A 19,307-nucleotide genomic window follows, 5' to 3' on the forward strand; every position below is an offset into this window, starting at 1 on the left:
TGCCCGGCATCGCAGCGCCGGGGCACAGCTCGCTTCCCCTCCAAGCCTTCCGAGAAATTTTTGTTTAAGTGCGACCTTCTCCCTACACCCGAAAGCTGCTAATCGAGCGGCTTTAATTTTTTTTTTCTTTCTATTTTTTGAGATCCGTTTTTTGAAGGTTAGTTTCGAGTAAAGAATGACTCCTTCCCGCTCTCCCTCGTCTCCCCCCTCCCTTTCGCAAACTCCGGCCAAATTCGGCAAGAGTTCAAAGAAAATGATAGTGACATTTCAGATCAGCTCGATCCGGCGTGTCCGCCCAGGGCAGGGCAGCGAGGGTCCTTGAGCCACTAAAATTTGAAAGCTCGCCCTTAAAACTGGAGCATATAGTTACCTATAGCTGTTTGGTTTGGTAGGGCTTCTGCCTGATGCCGGGCGGGGTGGTGGGGGGTGACATTTAGGAAGGGAACCGTATTACGGTGGCATCCCCATTCCCAAATCTTAGAAACAGCAGGTCTAGGTAACTGATAAAAAGAAGACTGTTACATATGTATTTTCCACGCTACTGGTTCTCTTGAGAAGCGCTCCTCGTTTTTGGTAGCCGACTGCTACTTTTTCCCCAGAACTAGCTTTTTTACCCCATAACATTAGTGGGATATGTTGTCTGAAATGGGAGTTTTGTTAACAAACACCCAAGCCGAAATCACCCGTGCCTGGCAGCCGGCACTGATGGAGGAAAAGGACATCACTTTCCTAATTCTTACCTCCCCTCGCTTGATTTTTAATTTCCCAAACTGCAAGCAGACGCCGTGCTGTTTGTCAGGATTTTTTTCCCCTGTGTAAGCAGCGAGGGACCTGGTTAATCATCTATCGCAGATACATGTGCATGAGAAAGAAAAGTGTTGATGTTTGCTTGTTCGGGCTGATGGGAATGGCCCACGAATTTAGGATTAAATTACTAATGGTAATCATAAGTCTTTGTTTCCTCTCTCTCTCTCTCTCTTTTCTGCGGGGATTGTCAAAGTAAAGCGTGCAACATTCTTTGGACAAAGTCTGCACAGCAGCTTTGCAGTATAAAATAAGCTATTGTACCCTCCTGGGTTAACTGGGATCTCTTCAGATTTTAGCCTGAACCAGTTAAGAGCGGGGCAAATCCCAGTACTAACTTTAGACACGTTTTCACAGGTGGATCTGTGAGAAGGGAGTGGAGCAACACTTCAGAAGGGTAGGTTTTGTGGGGGTATTTTTTTTCCCCTAGTCTTCGCAGTGTCCAGCATTAAATTCCTGCTTGGGGGGGGGGGGGGGGGGGTCGGGATCAGTATGTGCGGGCAGCGGATTTGGGGTTTGCTCGGTCGCCGGGGGGGGGGGGGGGTTGTCCTGCAGAATAAGTGCAGCCGGACGGGTACTGCTCTACGGGACGGCGTAATTTAGGGGCTTGATTGGAGCGCACCACGTTTAGTTAAACCCGTGCCCTCGCCTGTGTCGGTAGCTGGGGGGGGGTGGTGGTGGTGGTGGTGCGGAGCGGGTCCCCGGCGCAGGGAGGGGTCCCCTGCCCGTGGCGGCTCCCCCCGGAGCGGGGCCCGTCCCCGACCCCCCTCCGCCGTCCCCCTCCCCAACCAGCGCTGAACGCGGCTGCCGCCAGCGCCGCTTTGGAGGGGGCGGCTGCGGACCGGGGGGAGCTGGGGGGAGCGCGACGGCTCCGGGAGGGAAGGGGGGGTTGGAAATCCCGGGGGGGGGCTGAGAGCGCGGAGCGGGTCGCGGGGCACCGCACCAGCGCACGTTGGGGGTGATGCCCGGGCGAGGCTCCGCGTCCCTGCGAGGTTGGGTGGATGCAGGACCCGGGGAGCGGGGATTTTTTTCTTTCTTTTTCTTTTTTTTTTTTTTTTTTGAGGGGGCAGTGGGCCCCCCCCCAGTGCCCCCCGCTGTTGGGGGTTAGCCCGGGCCGGCAGCGCCGGGCACAGGGTTGCACGGAGGAGAGGTCCGGGGAGGGGGGCTGAAAGGGCTGGGGGGGGGGGCTGCGGTGCCTTTCCTCCTGCCTTTTTGTTCAGAGAAAAAAGTGCAACTCTTCGGTGGCACCCTCTGCAGTTTGCTCGGGGTCTCGCTGCACCCTGGGGACGGGAAGGGGGTGTCCGAGATGAAATGGGAACATTTCACCCTCTTCTATAACGTCCCACGAGGGCGTGTTTGGCAGGGAGGTGAGCAGAGAGCAAAACATTCTCCTTCTAGTTATTTCTTCCAGCCTTAGCCCCATCATACCATGAATGAGCCGATCCAAACTTATTTTCAAGAGAATTTGTCTCTTTCTCATCATTTCCAAACTCTGCAGTCTCATCATAGCCCCCTCTCTAATACACGCTCTTGTTATTCCCTTTGCCACCATGGTAAAAATTGTTTCTAGCAGAAACACCTGATCTGGAAGCACAAAATCCCCTGTTCGAGCCCTGCTAGGATCAGCTTTCCTCCTGTGCTTGGCTGAGTTCTGCTTCCCACTTGAACCATGGCATGTTGAATTCATTATCTGAGCCCCTCTAGGAGCATTAGCTAATAAGCAGCACCAAAACCTTTCTGAGTGATCAGAAGTCGCCTTTTGGGACTGAAGTAGCCAGTAGAAGCTGAAGAACTATAATTACTGTAGTCGTATCTTGCAATGGCATTTCGTGTCATTCAAAGGTTTTTCAACTTGGACCGCATCTTACTAGAAAAAATTTCTCTCCATATCTGCTTCTCTTATGAATACAGAGGTACTGCACAGATGTCTGGGTGGGAAAAGTCATCTTCCCAAGGTTTTTAGTTTCCTTGGAAGGGATATAGAAAAGGGAGATGTCAGGGGGACAGGGAAAGTATCCTGGACCTACGCCCAATGTCACAAAGTCAGAAGCAGCCAGGAGATCTTCCAGAAAAGATCAGCATCCCTTTCTGGCCACAGTCTGCTGCCTGTTTTTCCAAGGGACTCAGTGGGAGACTTTCCTGACGATCAGATCTTTAGATGGTCAAGAAGGAGGGAAGGAAGATCTGGCCTCAGCTGTACTTGAGGAAACCCAGGACCATGCAAGCCTCTTTTCAGAAAGACCAGCATCGCTTTAGGTTCAACGGCCGCGGCACCAGAAAGGCCACTCACAGCAGAGCTGAGCACGTCCCTTGGCCCTTCGCAGGATCAGGGGGCTGTCGTTACAGCCCAGGCGTCCACAGGCATGCTCCGGCACCCGCTGGCACCCGTACCCTTTCATTCAGACTGATTTGTAATTCCTTTTCATTGCACAAAGTCCTGGATCAAAAAACCTGCTTATATATAGAAAATTTTTGGAATTCCCTTTCCAGCGTTTGCCGCATAAGGATTTAAATATAATCATAAAGCCTATACTCTATCTTCTTCTTTTTGCTCTTTGCACCTTTAGTCCCCATTAGGGATTTTGTTTTGTTTCTGTTTTGACAGCCCCTGTATATATGTGTTTGTGGTTGTTCTGTACTGTTTCCTGATTTAATACCAGTGCAGTTACAGGAGAAGGATGCACCGTTAGCATTTTTTGCTCAAAGTATTTTTCAAGCTCCTTTTTGATGTACTGGTCAGATTTGCAGCTTCTGTGCTCTTGTTGATCAGAAAAGGAAGGATCAGGTTTATTGTGCCCTTTGGGAATGAAGCTCTCTATTCACCTAAGGATTCTTAGGTGAATCTTATTCACCTATTTCTACGCTAGCCCCTCCATATAGATCCAGGTGTAGAAGAAAAGTGAGGAAATACTTAGTAGAAAGCTGTTATTCAGTGAAATTAAAGTCCTTCTCTGCATTTCTGAGAGGAAAAGATGAGCCAAACTGGAAACAAGGTGGCTTCTGCAAGCCTCCACCTTCCTCTCCAAACATTTTTAAGTCCTAAACATGAGAAGGGAAAAGAAGAGAGACAAAAAAAGGGAATAATTCTGGGGAAATGCTTTTGTTTGCTCTCGTTACCCTGAGGAACACTTATTCAGTTGTTACCCAGACAGGGGAAAGAAAAAGGCTCCCGATCTTCGTTTCTTTTACATATAAACAGATCCACAGCCTTGAATAGCCCCAGATCAGATTCTTTTAAAATCAGTCTCGGAGTGCAAATTATGCTCCGTTTGCCCAAAAAAAATATTGGCTTATAGTGCAACTTGCCATTTTCTCTTTGGGAAATAAAACTGCGTTTTAGCATGTGTGTCCGTGTATTGCTGCGCGTTGTGAACACCTCCCAGCTCAAATCTCACTAGACCTCCAGGGCCTAGAAAAGCTGGAGATGTTTCCCATCGCTGGCCACTACAAGGATCCCATGGAGGGTCCGAGGGGAACAGATCTAACATGAACTCAGCCAGGACATGGGGATGGTTCACGAAGCTGATTGCTGTTCCTAGGGCAAGCTGCAGTTTCTCTGTAACTATTTCTTTGCTTCCAGAGCTTCTCTGCAGAATGGTTAAATTAATTTGTGCAGGAGAGCTGGCAGCACAGTGGTGCTACAAATTCTCAACCAGTGTTTCCCAAGCTAAATGTTCCCCAGTCAAATTGGCCAGTTGCTGTATGGGTCATTCTGAGATCCCGTAAATAGTGATCGCATCTCCTTGGCTGCAGAGAGGGCTCGCAGAAAAATGCAGCAAGGAGAGGGACGGTGCGAGGTGAGCACAGGCTGCTGTGAGAATGAAAGGTGGTCAGGGAAGGTTGCTTCATTTCTGTGTCTATTTTAATGGCAATCCTATGGCACACATTGGATTTGCTATACCAAGGGAGATCACTTCTGCTTGTTTTTCTCTGCTGGGATCAATTCCTCATACGTTAGTGGAGACAAAATGCACACCAAAATTTCCAGCATGTACCCCCTAAGGTAGAAAAGAAACAGCTCCTGAAGCAATCAGTATATACCCATGCTACATCAGATTCAGTTATCCCTCTTCTAGCCAGTCTTTGGCTAAACAGTAATACAGGTATTAATTAGTTTTTTTAATATATATATATAAAAAAATATATATATAAAAATATAAATACCTACTGTGGCTGAAAATTTAGGGGGAAAAAAATTCTCTAATTGTGGTGAACTAATCTCCATATACCAATTAACTACCACTTTGTACATTTTCTGAGCATTGTGAAAAAACAGATTAGAGTCTCCTGGATGGGCTTCTCTAAGACTCTCCATGCGTTCAGTGAGAGTGCCTTGTTTATGTTCAGCCTTAACTCTGTATTTGCAGGTTTTTTAATAACTGTGTTTTCATCCTTCAAACATCCAGATAAAGAGCTTCACCCCTTAAAGCTGTGATTACACCTCAGCAACCTCTCTTTTGGCAATGTATGTGTGGTTTCTGTTTTGTTTTGTTTTTCTGGCTTGAATTAACACGTTTCAAACCTCTAATGTACATCTTTAATAACTGGTTTATAAAAAAAGGAGAAGCTAGAGAATTTCATCCAAGAATTCCCAGCTGGAGACATCTGTTCAGCAGCAAGTCACCTGATGAACAGCTCTAACCAGCCAAGTGTGAGTTATTTTTATTGGTTCAATGTTTTAAAAATAGATTTTTTTTTTCCTTTTAAGTGATACCTTTCTAGACATTTCAGTAGATTCCTACACTGGTCTTCATGGACTTGGATTTATTTCTCCTGAAGGATTAGTACAGCCCAAACCAAGTGATCCATTCCAAAACCTAGCTGGCCGGCTGAAACCAGTAGGAACCAGTTAAACGCTTGAAATGAGGGTTTCCACTAGGGTAATCAAGTTTCCCAAGAGGTGATGGATTTGATGTATAGCCTGTCATGATGAGTTGCAGGCACTCAGCACCTCTGAAAATCAGGCCATAGCAGCTTTCAGCAAATCTAAAGAGACGGGGTGTGCGCGCGTGTGAGCCAGAGCGAGCTGCAGATAGGACACACGTCTTCATTGATCTCGAAAGGGAGGTTGAACCGTTCTGGTTTGAATCACATGATTTGTCATGTTATTTAGCAGCTGTTAAGCTTAGGTGAGCTTGTAGGACCCTATCGGTGCACACTCAGCCCTAATCCTCTCCCGGTTTATTTGTCCGTGCCACTACCTGGCTCCTCTGCAAATGGGTCGGTCCCACCGTTCCTCCTGCGGTATGCCCTGAAGTGCCGAGCATCCCTCCTGTCCGCTCCTCCCTACCACCCAGCATCCCAAAGGTCCTTTCCAGGGGACAAGGCTGATATTACATTTATTTTTCCACTTTTTTTCTGTTCTCTGTGTTGTGTCTGGGAAGACTTTTGAGGGCCCGTAGACTTTGCCTTGATTTGAAGTCTTTGTTGGAGCAGGACCCCAGTTTCACATGGGGAGGGTGACCCGAGAGATGACAGAGGAGGAGGGATAGAAAGGCAAAAAGGGACAAAGTGGGTGAAGACAGGAATGTGGGACTGCACCATGTGCAGGATGCTGCAGACCTTTCTGCTGTCCATCCATGCAGAAAAACTCTCAGCCAGTCTGCCAGCAGCTTGCCTGACTTCATTTACCATTCATCGGCCTAAACTACTCACCCTTCTTCTGTTGGGAAAAACTGGAGCTTTGAAGTCTTCTCCACACCCCAGCACATGGCAGAGTTCATTCAATGGGTGGAGAGCATCAAGAGGCACCGCTTGCCTCCATTATTCAGGCAGTGGGTACCTGGAGGAAAGCTGTCTGGAGACCCTCTCTCTTGTAAACCACTGGAAGGGCTGAAGTATCCCCAAGGACAGTTTAGATGGGGGAGCAGCAGTACAGTCCCCCCCAGTCCTTTCTACATTTCACCCTGCTGAGTTATTTGCTGTTGCAGGCAAGAGTGGGACATCACAGGTGGAGAACACACTAAGACCTTTCTGTTTTTCTTCCCTTTAGAATAGCTTTAATTAACCATTTTTTATCTTTTGAAAGAAAAAGGTTTTTTTCTGACTTGAGAAAAGAGAGGAAATGTTTTCCAAAAGCTGTATTTTAATTGACCCAGGCTCAGGAGCAGGGAGGCTGAGGGGAGAACTGCTGTCATGGAATTAACTTTCTGAAAGAAAAGCAAATCTCCACCCTGTTTAAACATGGGGAAAACATCACAGAGGCATCCTGCTGCACCAAATGGTAAACATGTCCATGTATTATATCACTTACGGCTTCCTTAAGAGTTTTATGATGCTGTTCTCAATTACTGTGTTTGCATTTGTAATTAGAGTGCAGAACACATTGTGAAGGCAAATTATAGAGCTAACTTGTCCTTTCAAAATAACCCATTTGCTCAGTGTGCTCCCAGAAGCTTCTTTTTATTCAAGGGACTCCAGTGAAGGACTAACCTCCTCCACTGAGAGTGTTGGAATATACAATTGCTGGAGGGAAGGGAGAGGAGAAACACATTTTTGCCCCAGGGTTTTGCTGTGCTTGGGCCTGACCTTTAAACCACTGAAACTCCTGCTGGTTTCTATAAGCACAGTCCTCCAGAAGTTTGAGCAGCTAATGGAATTGGGGGTGTGGGGAAGAAGAATCAGGTTTTTTTTTTTTTGCTCTGCCACTAATTTCCTCTGTGGCCTTGGTCATGTCACTTGCCCTTTTTGTGCCTCCTTAACTGGCTAAAAATCTCCAGCGGGAGAGCTTGGATATTACTGTACAATCACATAAATATCTAAATGAACGTGAATATGCAGGACTGCTAGTTGTCCTGCAGTATTTAATTCCTTTGCAGGAAGGCAATTCTGAGAGCAGCTCTTTGGAGCTGATGCTTTTGTGTGCATTCAGTCTTTGTCCTGGACTCCCCTTACACAGGGGCTCACTCTCTATTTAGGTATAACAATGACACAGTGCTTCATGACATGTTGCCCTAAGTGCTCCACCAAGTCTCCACGCAGAGACACCAGAGCGCTCTGCTGCTTGGCTTTGCTTGGTGTCTAGTGGTGTTTCACCAAGCCATTTCTGACCAGCTGCCCTTTTGTTTTGCTCTAGCTATTGAGCGTCATCAGCAGAGATCTGATCCTCCTTTAAGGCAAGTCGATTTTGTACACAGAAGATTGGAGCGTAGGCCAGCTGTGCGCTTTGCCTTTGAATTCAGTAGGGGAAAAAAACGTATCCAAATCTGAACTTGGAGGCAATAACTCTCTACTGAGAGTGAAAAGGAAGAAAAGTCTCCAGTTGTTACTGTTCTGCCCTGTCTGCAAAGAATCTCTGCATTTGGGGCATTTTTTTTTTTTCAAAACCTGCACTAAGCAGGAGGACTTGACTTTGAACAGGTTTCCCTGCAAGTGCAAGTAACATTTTGATCTCCTGAACCTTAGCTGGGAGGGCACAGGGAAGTGCCCTGCAGCATGTAGCTCTCCCATAAGCATATCCTCCCCCTTCCCGGCCGTGAGGAGTTGCCTTGGCTGTGCTCTCCAGCCAATGTTTAGGAAAATTTCAAGCTCAGTGCTTGACCCCTACCTAGCACGCTGCCCACCAGTGCCCTCTGCTCATGAAACCAGGCCAAAATCAAATAAAGGACACCTAAAAGGGCTGCGTTCTCCCAGGGTGGCAGCTTTTAGAGGATAAAAAACCCCAAAGAAACCCAAAAACATAACACCATGAGATTACTACAAGCTCTTTTTTTTTTTCTTTTTCACCACTCTTCCCACTGTGATGTAATTTGTACAACTTTTACTCCTGCCACAGGTAATGCCTCATTTTGTTTCCAATACAGCAGCTTTTGAAGTTCACCACAGCACTGGCTCTCCCCTTGCCAATGCTCAGTTATTAAATTCCTTTCTTGGTATCCCTTGCATGGGTCAGGAAAGTTGATTCCCTCGCCCCAACTCTCTGTCAGGTGCTTGCTTCTTCTGAGCAAAGGTTAGGTCACCTTCTGATGATTCATTGAAAGAACTGGTTTTATTACTTTCCCTGGGTATGGGAGAGTTTTCTTAAAGAAAGAAGCTGCAGCACATGGGATGACCATCCCAGAAAGAAGGACTGACAAGGGGTTTTGCCAGACGTTATGAGTTCAGCTTAATACCTAGTATCAATTTTTTTGTTTAATGGCATCAAATCCAAAAAAGGGCTTAGAGGAATGATTTTGAAATTTATAAATTGTTGGATTAATTGTGAAGTGGTTTAGGAAGGACATTTGCTGCCATTGGTGTGAGGGAAGAAGAGGGATCCCAGTGTGGTGTTTCACAGTGCCAGATGCACCCCAGTTTCCACAGCTTTGTGTCTAAAATATGGCCCAGGTTCACCGAGCAATGTCAAAACACATCTGCAAGGCTGACCAGGGAATGAAATATAGCTGCAAAATGGGCAAGCTCAATTTTGTTGGGGGAACAAAAGACAGAAGGGTGTTTGTCAACCGGAGGATCAAATTTGAGAAACACCTACTGTTGTTTGGCTAGCTGGGATTTAAAATATATATGTCATCACCCTGTCTTTGTTGTCAGTAACGCTGTTTGCTTTGCTATGCCACCGCACTGCTCAGGCAGCTAAACGAGATGGGTGGCTTTCCCTTCGGTTTGCAACCAGAGGAGCCCTGGCTCCAGCACCTCGCTCCCAGGGAACCATGCAGGCTGCCAGCATCCAAATGCTGCCAAGGACAGATCCGGAGAGATGGCTACCAAAAAAATAAGAAGGTGTGAGATGCAATATGATTCTGTTTGTTTTTCTGGAAGGTCAATTGTTTTCCTAAAATTTCAGCTTCCTGTGCTTTTCATTTTTAATGAAAGCTTATTCCAGCAACTGAAGTAAGAAAATATCCTCCATGTAACACACGGAAGACTTTTTTGAATAAATGTCCTTCAGAATGAGAGACCTTTACCTGCCTTATGAAATTGCATCAATATTTCAAGAAATAGGACAGAGGAAAACTCATATTCATGTTAGATTTCACAATGTGATTTTGCAACACCTACGGTGGAGTACCCATGTTTTCTGACAGTGCTCACAACAAGAGTAGAAGATAAGCATGTGAAAAAAAAAGGAATTAAAAGCTCTTTACTTGATGGTATCCTTGTAGTTTGTGCTATTTTGAACCTGTCAACTGCTTAAGTAACAGCTTGTCAGTGATCACGGCCCGGCTGAATATGAGACCTGGTAGTACGGTTGCAAATTGTCAAGAGCTGAGTGATCCCCCGGGTTGTGATTTATGACTCCATGAACAATGACAAGCGAGGAGAAAAGGCCCTGGTAATTTCGGAAGCAGTTGTGGAAACAATTAGATCACTTTTTTATTAGGTCATTTATAGAATTCTTCCCTTTAAAAATTAGATCCTTGATGAGTGCATTTTTCACACACTCGCATGCTTTGTCCTATTTTTCAATTGAGGGAAAATCCTGGGCTTTCCTTTGGAAACACTGCTGTGCAATGTCTTTAACTTCACAGGGGCTGAGAAAGCTGCAGGAGCACACAGGACTTCCCTGAGCTCACCCACAAGCCCTGGCTCATCTACAGTTGAAGCCCTTTGCAAAGATTAATTCCTGCCAAGTCCTTTGCAGGAATTGTGCTACTTTCTGTACCGTTTTCTCACTGCTGGATGCTTGTATCTTTCTGCTGGCCTGACCTTTGCCTATGACAGAGCTGCAACCTTCTTCTCAGCTGCTGGGAAGTTTCTACCACATCACACTGGTACAGGCAAATAATAGCCATAATGAAAACTTGGACCAGGGCTGCCGTTTGGGATTCTTTTATCCTGTTTTTGCCCCTTCTTTCCAACAACAGAATCACTTCATTGTCATTGTATTTCCACTTCCAAATTCTTTAGCAGCAGTTTGTCCCTTTCTTCTTGGCCCAAGGAGCTGAGCAGTACAAGGTCTCATGTTTTTATAAAGAGTCAGTGGCATTTCTCTAGAAGTGCCCAGTGTCCTGCTATACCACCCCCTTGAGCCTGGGAATAGATCTCAGAGTTTGCTAGCAAGGCTAATGAGAGACAGCTAATATCTCTGAAAAGATGAGATGTTTAACCAAAATCTCTCCCCTCCCTTGTTTGCTTTCTTGGAATTGTCAGTCAGTGTTCCCATGTTGTTCTGCCCTGATGATACAGTCACAGCATTGTCATTTCTGAATTCTCTTAAGGAGAAACTGGCTCCCAAAGTAACCAAAGCCACTCGGCATCCCGGGAGCTCCCCAGAAGCCAAGGGGACCCAGCACAGATTCAGGCTGCTGGGATGGGTCTTGAGTTATTTTGCACCATGGCAAAGTCCATTATAATGGGGATTTCTGCTAAATAATGAAAAATAATGAAAGATCAACCTGGAAAATGAGCTCTTGCTGTAGAGACCCCCATTTCCCTCCTTCCTTTTCCTTTAAAGAGGAGGAGGGAGATCTTTGCATTTCCCCAGCACTGTGTATTGAGGGATGGGAAAAAGAGCTGTGCTGTGCCATATTCTCTAGCCCAATGAGAATGAAACTTACTCTCAGCTTTGAGTTTTATTATTCCCTTGCAAAACTCTCTTCTGTTGTGCTATGCACCAGCAAAAATCCTTTTTATTGCCATTAAAAAGGCAGCTGAGGTGCCCATTATTTTTTTTTTTATTATTTGTACAGAACTCAGCAAATAAAAACGGGTCCCGGATAAAAGGTGTGTCCTTTCTAGTAAAGCACAAAAAAATCTTAATCTTTGGTCCAGAAGCAGTAGATTGCCACAAACAGTCAGCAGCTAAAATCATTAATCTTTGCTGCTTGCCCAACTGGTACTAGTAGTAAAGAAGATAATACACTAGCAGAATCAGTGACCCACTACAAATTGGTCCTGAAAGGTCCACCAGCCTAAATAGACTTTTGCTGATCCAACACTTGTTAGGAATCCCAACAAAGAGACTATTGGCTCATCTGATGAGCCGCTCACTATTGGGCCTTTTGCAATGGCTGGTGATGGATGACCATACCCTCTTTGAGGGGGAAGATGCAGCTCCTGGTATGGGGCCTTTTCTCATCTTAAATTTGTACTCAATAAATCACAGGTGCAGAAGAGACAGCATCAGTTTCATTACACCTACATGCTCCAGTATCAATCATGCCAACACAACGGGCTGCGTACAGTTCATTTCGGGAGGCTCTTTCTGTTCCAATACCATTTCCATTCCGTTGTGCTTTAGCATTCCTAAAGTGTTGAGCCTCTGCAGCGAAACACTGGGGGAGAAGGATGTGATGTGCTGTAATTGCGCTCTTTCAACATGAGACAGGGCTTAGCTCACATACTTTGGTTTACGATCCCTTGCTATTATTAAAGGTAAAGTCTTAAATAGTTCGGTAAACAGTATCATGGATTCTATGGTCGTGACACATCACTTTCATTTTTAACCTTGCTTTTTCATTTGCTCTTTAGCACACAGACCTTTACTCTGGGTTGCAGCAATTGCCCTGGAATGGTCCCCTTTTGTGATTATGATATCATTTTTCTATCTAGTTTATGATATTTGATTAGATGATGCTATAATCCCGTACTTACCCTTACCCAAACCTAATTGTAACAAAGAAACAGTTTCAGGGAGCTTCTTTAGTGTTTTCTCATTTAAGAGCTTCTGCAGGGTTCTCTCTGGCTGGTAAATGCCCTGGGACCTTTGAAAGGTATGTCCCTTACGGTTCACAATTTATGAATGTATTGCAGAGCTCCTACATTGTTATGTTAATTCCAATGTCAGCAGTTAAAATACACTTAAAACGAAGGAGACTTTAGAGCTTTCAGACTTTATATTTAATGTACATAATCAAATACTTTCATGGCATTAAATGCATGTCTAACACTCATCATAAAAACTATGAACTATGTTTTTCAAGTATAATAAAAGGTAATAGATTATTATTCCCCATGTGTGTCCAAAATCCACTTTGCCATCTTTATATAGGGAGAGTAATTTCTCAGTGTCCAATTATACTCTGATTTGCATAGGAACAACTATGTTTCGTGCAATTAAGTTATCACAAAGTCCTGTCATTCTGTAGCATTCTGTTAATCTTTAACTCAACGAAAAGCCATGTCAGCAGAGCACCAACACAGAAAAGATGGGTGTTCAAAGGAACTGCAATAGGAGCACATTCAGGACTGTCAGACAGAACAAGCTTTTCAAAAGGACACTTCCATTCAGTTTAAACCTACAAGGGTGTTGGGCTGACACCTCCATTTATTTGCTGTAGGGCTATAAGGAGAGAAACAGAGAGACTTTCAGTCTTATTAAAGCAGTATTTGGAATACAAAAAAAAGGGATTCTTTTCCTCTGCTCCTTTTACTCTGTCTCAGCGGCAGATCATAAAGCATGGACAGCATTAATGCAAGACAAGAAAGCATTGGTTCTAATGTGCAGCTGAAAGACTTGATTTTCTGCGAACCAGCCACCAAATCTCTTTATTTGCTTATTTTTTACAATCAGTAGGGAGACAGAAAGGGAATTTATTTTAAAAATGAAGTTAGGAGTACAGAAGTCCCAGTAAATAGCATCTTTCTGCCACATCCTTTTGTGGACGTCTGGTCCATGAGCTGAGGGCGGGTTGTGGCTAACAGCACCAGTATGGTTCAGTGATTATTCTGGTCAGGTACCTACAGCAGGTTCAGTGTTACAAGATTAAAATGGTAATTGATCTTTGAGAGAACGTTTGAGGACAAACCATGATTATGTTCGTAACAGATCCTTAGCTGGTATAAATTGGCGTAAGGCCATCATAACCAGTAGAGAGAGCCCAGCTGCATCTCTAACCCCAACTACTCTCAGAGTACTGGGGACATGGTGATATTTGAAGATATGAATATTGCAGGTAAAAGTTTGCAGATATTGGTTATTTCTGCATGATTTCCAAAGCTCCCGTAAACGCAGCCCAAGCAGGTTCTTCCTGTTAACATTCTCATTATTTTCACTGAAATCTGGCACTTATCTTTCATGTTTTGTCTCGGGGATCTTTACTTCTGTGAATACATATTATCTAATATTCATTTCACCCGGTCAATTTGCAGAAAATGTTTCGCTTTCAAGGTTGCTTCTAAATTTTTATATTTTTCATTTTTCATCTCAATTAAAAATAAACCATGCTGTGAGTCCCCTTTGTAGTTCTTTTATCATGCTACCAACTCTGTGCATTTTTTCACCTATATACTAATAAAAAGGTCTTTTTAATATATATAAATATATATATACCTCAGTAACAGGTTTTTAGGGCTACTGTCCAAAGAAACTTTTCTTGTCTTTCATTTGCACTGTGCTGCAAAACCCAGTTTTAACTCAAAAGAAACTGTAAAGAACTCTTTGTTATCTTCATTTTGGCCTTAATCTATAATGAATATTAATAGCACTTGTAAGGTGAGGTACAGATTAAAAGCATTAAAACATAGCTTGGATGCTTTCAAAGGTTGCATGCTGGGTAACATTTCGGGAAGTGCCAAAGGGCCAGATTTGTTAGTGCAATTTTAGAAGTGACTTCGATTCGTCTTTTTAAAGATGTCTAAAGCTATGCAAAAGTACAAATAGGTATTTTATGTAAGGTTCAAAAGCACCTTCATCATCACCAATGTAAAATAAAATTGAGGTGCTTTCACAAATCCCTTTAGAAACCGTTACTGTCTCTATCTAAATAACTTCCAAAAATGGGACTTTGTTATTTAGATGGTTTTGGAAAGTGTGTCCCATGTGCCTGTTGGGATAGCACAGGGCTCTAGCCAGAGGTGAAGTCCAGGTGATAGATTTTGTGTGGAAAAGCAAGAAGGCCATTCAAATAGGGCTTAACTCTATTTCTGCCAGAGTCGGTGGCACAACTGCCACTCATTATCAATGACATTGGTCCTGGTCTACAGGGACTTGTAGAAAATAGCAAAACCCTGCTGTTGCCCTTTCAGCATTGCGTCTGCAGCTGAACACTAATAACCACTTCAATAGCAGGAAGCTTTCTCCCAGGGACATTGGCGTATACACAAGTCTGGCAAGATGTCAACTGATTTGGCAGATGAGGACTTTAATGCAGTCCATATCGCTGCTGGTGGAAAGTTCAGGGCCTGCTGGGACCTCGTGCATGATGCCGGCCTGCACCCCACTCTTTCTGGACAGGACTTTTTGGCTTGCACAGCCCAAATGTAGCATTGCACACGTGTGCATGCACGTGTGAGGATGCATGGACCTCAGACAGTTCCTACCATGTGCTTGTATTCACATCTGCCGCCCTGAAACAACCCCCAGAAGACTCTTTAACCCACAAAATGGATGACGCAATGCATGGCCTCTTACTTCAGTCCGAAACCAAATTTGCCCAGTGAACTTGCAGGCATTGCTACCAGCAAGCAAGGGAGATGAGAAGGAAGTGCTTGTTGTGTTTTTGGCAGCATGTGTCGTGAATTAAGGTGGGACTAATTACATCCCGTTGGATATCGAAGAGGTGTGACTAAACACCATGTTAAAGAACATGTACAAGAAAGTGATGGTTTTGGGAGGCCAATTTAAAGCATCTGAGGATAACTTTGAAAAATACTGCTCTTGAGTGGTTAAGAAAGTTTGTCGTGACTGGGAGGGTTTTTGTGAAATACTTTGCTTGTGTTGGTCAGGAGGCAAAAAGCTGGATTAAAGGGCTGACCGCTGAAGTAAAATCTTAATCCATCCCTCACTCTCGGGCAGTCAGGAGCCATGAAAATAATTCTGGAAAATGTTCTCATAACCTGATAAAAGAGCTGATTTAATTAAATTATTATATTGTCAGTTTATGATTTTACTTAGAAATCTTTTGGCCTAGTTCATGTTAAAAAAAAAGTCACCAGCTTTAGTTCTTCTGCAGAAAAAAGACCCCATCATTTATTAGATGAATGAAGATATCAATTTCTGTTTAAACATTAACAGGGTGATGCCAAATATTAGTCAGTTCCTAATAATTTTGAGGGATTAAAAAGATAATAAAAGTAATAGTCCATTACATTACCTACTTCAGCAAGATTGTAATGAATGTAATAAATTCCAGATCAGGGTTATAACAACTTCCATCTATTTAAAATGAATTTGTAGGGTTACTTTCATTAACTATGTATATGGAGAAAATGATCTGACATATTACTTTAAAAGAGCTGTAAAACCGATTAGAAGGAAATATGCTTCCCAGACAGTGATCTAGGCCGCTGGGGAAATTTTATCCCTGGAAAGAAGCGGGGGGAAAGGAAGGGAAGAGGAAGGCATCCTAAAGGATGCTATTGCATCATGTCTTTAACATGCCCCCGAAGCCACTTTGCTCCTTGGGAGAGATTCGGGCAGTAACAATGGTCAGGGACCAGGAAAGGGATGAAAGCCACTTTCTCTCCTGGCTTTTCTATTCCCTCCGCCTCCTTCCTTGGGAAAGGACGGATCTGTTAATGAATAAAGGGTTCCTGCGCTGGGGATTTGTGCATGGAAATGAAACTGCGCCTGGTCCTGGTACGGCCTTTTGGCAGCCCAGGGGAAGGCTGAGGCATTAAAGGGGACGGTGGCCTCATTGCTCGGAGGAGACAAGGGACCTAGCACTTGACTGCACTACAGAAATTACTGCTGCACCTAGAATGCAGCCTTCATTTATCAATTTCATAGCAAGGGGGAAGGGGAAAGGGAGGGGGGAAACCCAACATCTGACTGCCTTTTTCAGCTCACGCTACATCTAGCCACTGAGAGCCCTCCAAATCCAGTCATGTGTGTTATAAAGAGTCTTGGATAAAGTAACTTAGCACTAATGATTTATACTTAATTGGACCTCTAAGTGATTAAAGTGGCAGTAATGAATGAGTAACATCCTTCTAATTCCCTTTTTCCATTTGGCTTGGGCTGAAGGGCCTTTCTTTGTGCAGGATTTGACTTGGGGGTAAGCAATGCCAGTGTTTTTTAAGCTTTTAGCAGCACGTCTGGAATGAGCCGCTTGGATCATGTTTAAAATAAATTACTCCATAAGCATGCTACTAGGGCATTGATTTTTTTCTTTCTTTCTTTCTTTCTCTTTCTTGCTTTCTTTTATTGGATTAGCCAATTGTGAGGTTAATGAATATGCATTTGGCAACCCATGTTTGTGAGGCCAAGTCCCACGTGGGCATCAAAGGGTTTGAAATGTGTGAGCGTAAATATCAGCTTTGTCAAAATATTGATTCACTTTAAGAGTAACACAGTGTCCTCCCCCCTTGCACTAATGTGCATAAGGATAAACCTACTTTACGTATTTTTTTACTTATTTTATAGGATTTCAGATTGCCAATTAATTGACTGAATCAGCTGAGATTTTCTAACTCTGTACTTCAGTGCTCTTTCCCTTTTCAATCTAAAAATGATTGTTACGCTCTCTCTTTAAAAAAAAAAAAAAGCCATTAGAAATGTAGGTCTTGACACTTGCAATATGTAACTTTTTAAATGGAGAGAGAGATCCAGAACTTCACATGTTTCACTTTGTGTTGGTAAAGGGAATAGTACGCAGCATAAAGAGGGCTTGAAATGGGAAGGAGATGTGTGGAGCACTCGTCTCGCACTGGGGCAGATCCAGCTCAGCCCTTGCATCTGGGGGGCTCTGAGATGGGGAACAGGAGAGAAGCAATGAATTGTTTATAGGGCTGTGCTAAATTGGCAGTTATTTAAAATTAATTTGGGTATGCTTACCCACATGCCCTAATTATACCTCTCACTGAAACATAGATAGGAGTGTACCACCTGTACTGTATGGTAGCTGGTATGACGATGCTATGATTGGGTTGTGACAGCAACACTGCCATAATGCAAATAAAAAACCTAACAATAATACTTAGGCTTCTTTTACAGCAAAACTTTGATTAATTTAGACAACACCCCAGCTCTCTGTCGCTGTATGTTTTCTTATATGGCTGTGGTAGGTTTTGAACCACCTGCCTTCAAGGCAGTGGGAGAATAAGATACAAAGAATAGCATTATTTGGGATTTTTTTTTTTAAATCCCTGATTAAGTAATATTTGATGGTGAGAAAGCTTTATGAAATAGCTTGATTTCACCAGATAGTGTCAGAGATGACGACTATTCAGCAAGCGTGAAAACTCCATCACCTGATTCTGGGGGCAGATTGCTATCAAAGGCTGGCTGCCATCATGGGTAATAAAATTGCACTGCGGGTGTTGATAGAAACTGGCTAATTAATAGACCATTACTGTGCTGTCATTGACTAACATTAGAACCCTTTGAGACTAGTTATGCTGGCAAAAATCTGGAGGAACTCTCAGTCTGGTGAAACTTGGATTTAATCATAGGCTTTGACCTGAATTTTAGGAGTATATAATTTTTTTAGGTGCTGTCCACACTCATGTCAGAATCTGGGGATGTTCTCTACAAGACAAATGCTCACACATGGTTATACACCTCAGGAAAAGGGACAAACAGAGGGGATTTCAGCAAATGAGCAGTGGTGCCCTCACACCCCTACAAGCACTTGGTGAAGTTTATTCCCTTTTTACCACAGCTCTTTGTGAGGTTTGCCTGCACCTCCAGAGAAGGGGCTGTGCACCCAGACACCGAGCATCCCTCCTCTCCTCTCCTCTCCTCTCCTCTCCTCTCCTCTCCTCTCCTCTCCTCTCCTCTCCTCTCCTCTCCTCTCCTCTCCTCTCCTCTCCTCTCCTCTCCTCTCCTCTCCTCTCCTCTCCTCTCCTCTCCTCTCCTCTCCTCTCCTCTCCTCTCCTCTCCTCTCCTCTCCTCTCCTCTCCTCTCCTCTCCTCTCCTCTCCTCTCCTCTCCTCTCCTCCTCTGTTTTCTCAAGATTTCAGGGGCACCTTGATGAACTGGAGTGGGGGGTGGGGGGACACACCATTTGACACATGGGGTTTTCTCAGTCTTGTGGTTCCAGCCAGACGTAGTCTCAGTTAAACATCTTTTGGGATGGTGCGGCAATGATTCAGGAGAAGGCTGACAAGGGCATTAGTAGGGAGTAGCAGGGAAGGGAGAGGTATTATCCAGAGCTACAGAAAATGCCTAGTCAGGAATATGAGAAATGAGAAAAAGTGAAGAGTGGAAGAAATAAGCAAAGAAAGAGAAGTAACAGCAGCATTTAACCCAGGGAGAAAGAGTCAAAGTGATTTCTGCAGCAGTGGGAAGGAGAAAGTATGAGGAAAAGTAAGATTTATGGAGGAGCAGCTAACATGAGATTGGAGCCTGTCAAATGCTGAAGGAAACTAAAAAGAAATAAGATAAAATAAAGGCAGCAAATTGGTCACTCTTATTGCTAGAAGTTAATCAGCCTTTGCACCCTCGAGGCTGGCCATCTCTGCCGAGCACCTTGGGAAGCAACTCCAAGCTCTGCATCGGTGAGAGCAGACACAGTGTTTGGTTTCCAGCACCAAACCTTTGGCTGCTGTGCTCACAGCTGGGCGGTTCATTGAACACGTTTGCATCATCTGCGGAGAGAGATGACGGGGCAGCATGCAGCCTGGCAGACAGATCTCCCTGTCTCTTCCTACAGAGCTATTTCTGCTCAGTCCCTTTTCACAAAG

The sequence above is a fragment of the Buteo buteo genome, chromosome 2, assembly GCF_964188355.1.
Source record: "Buteo buteo chromosome 2, bButBut1.hap1.1, whole genome shotgun sequence".
NCBI classification, from domain to species: domain Eukaryota; kingdom Metazoa; phylum Chordata; class Aves; order Accipitriformes; family Accipitridae; genus Buteo; species Buteo buteo.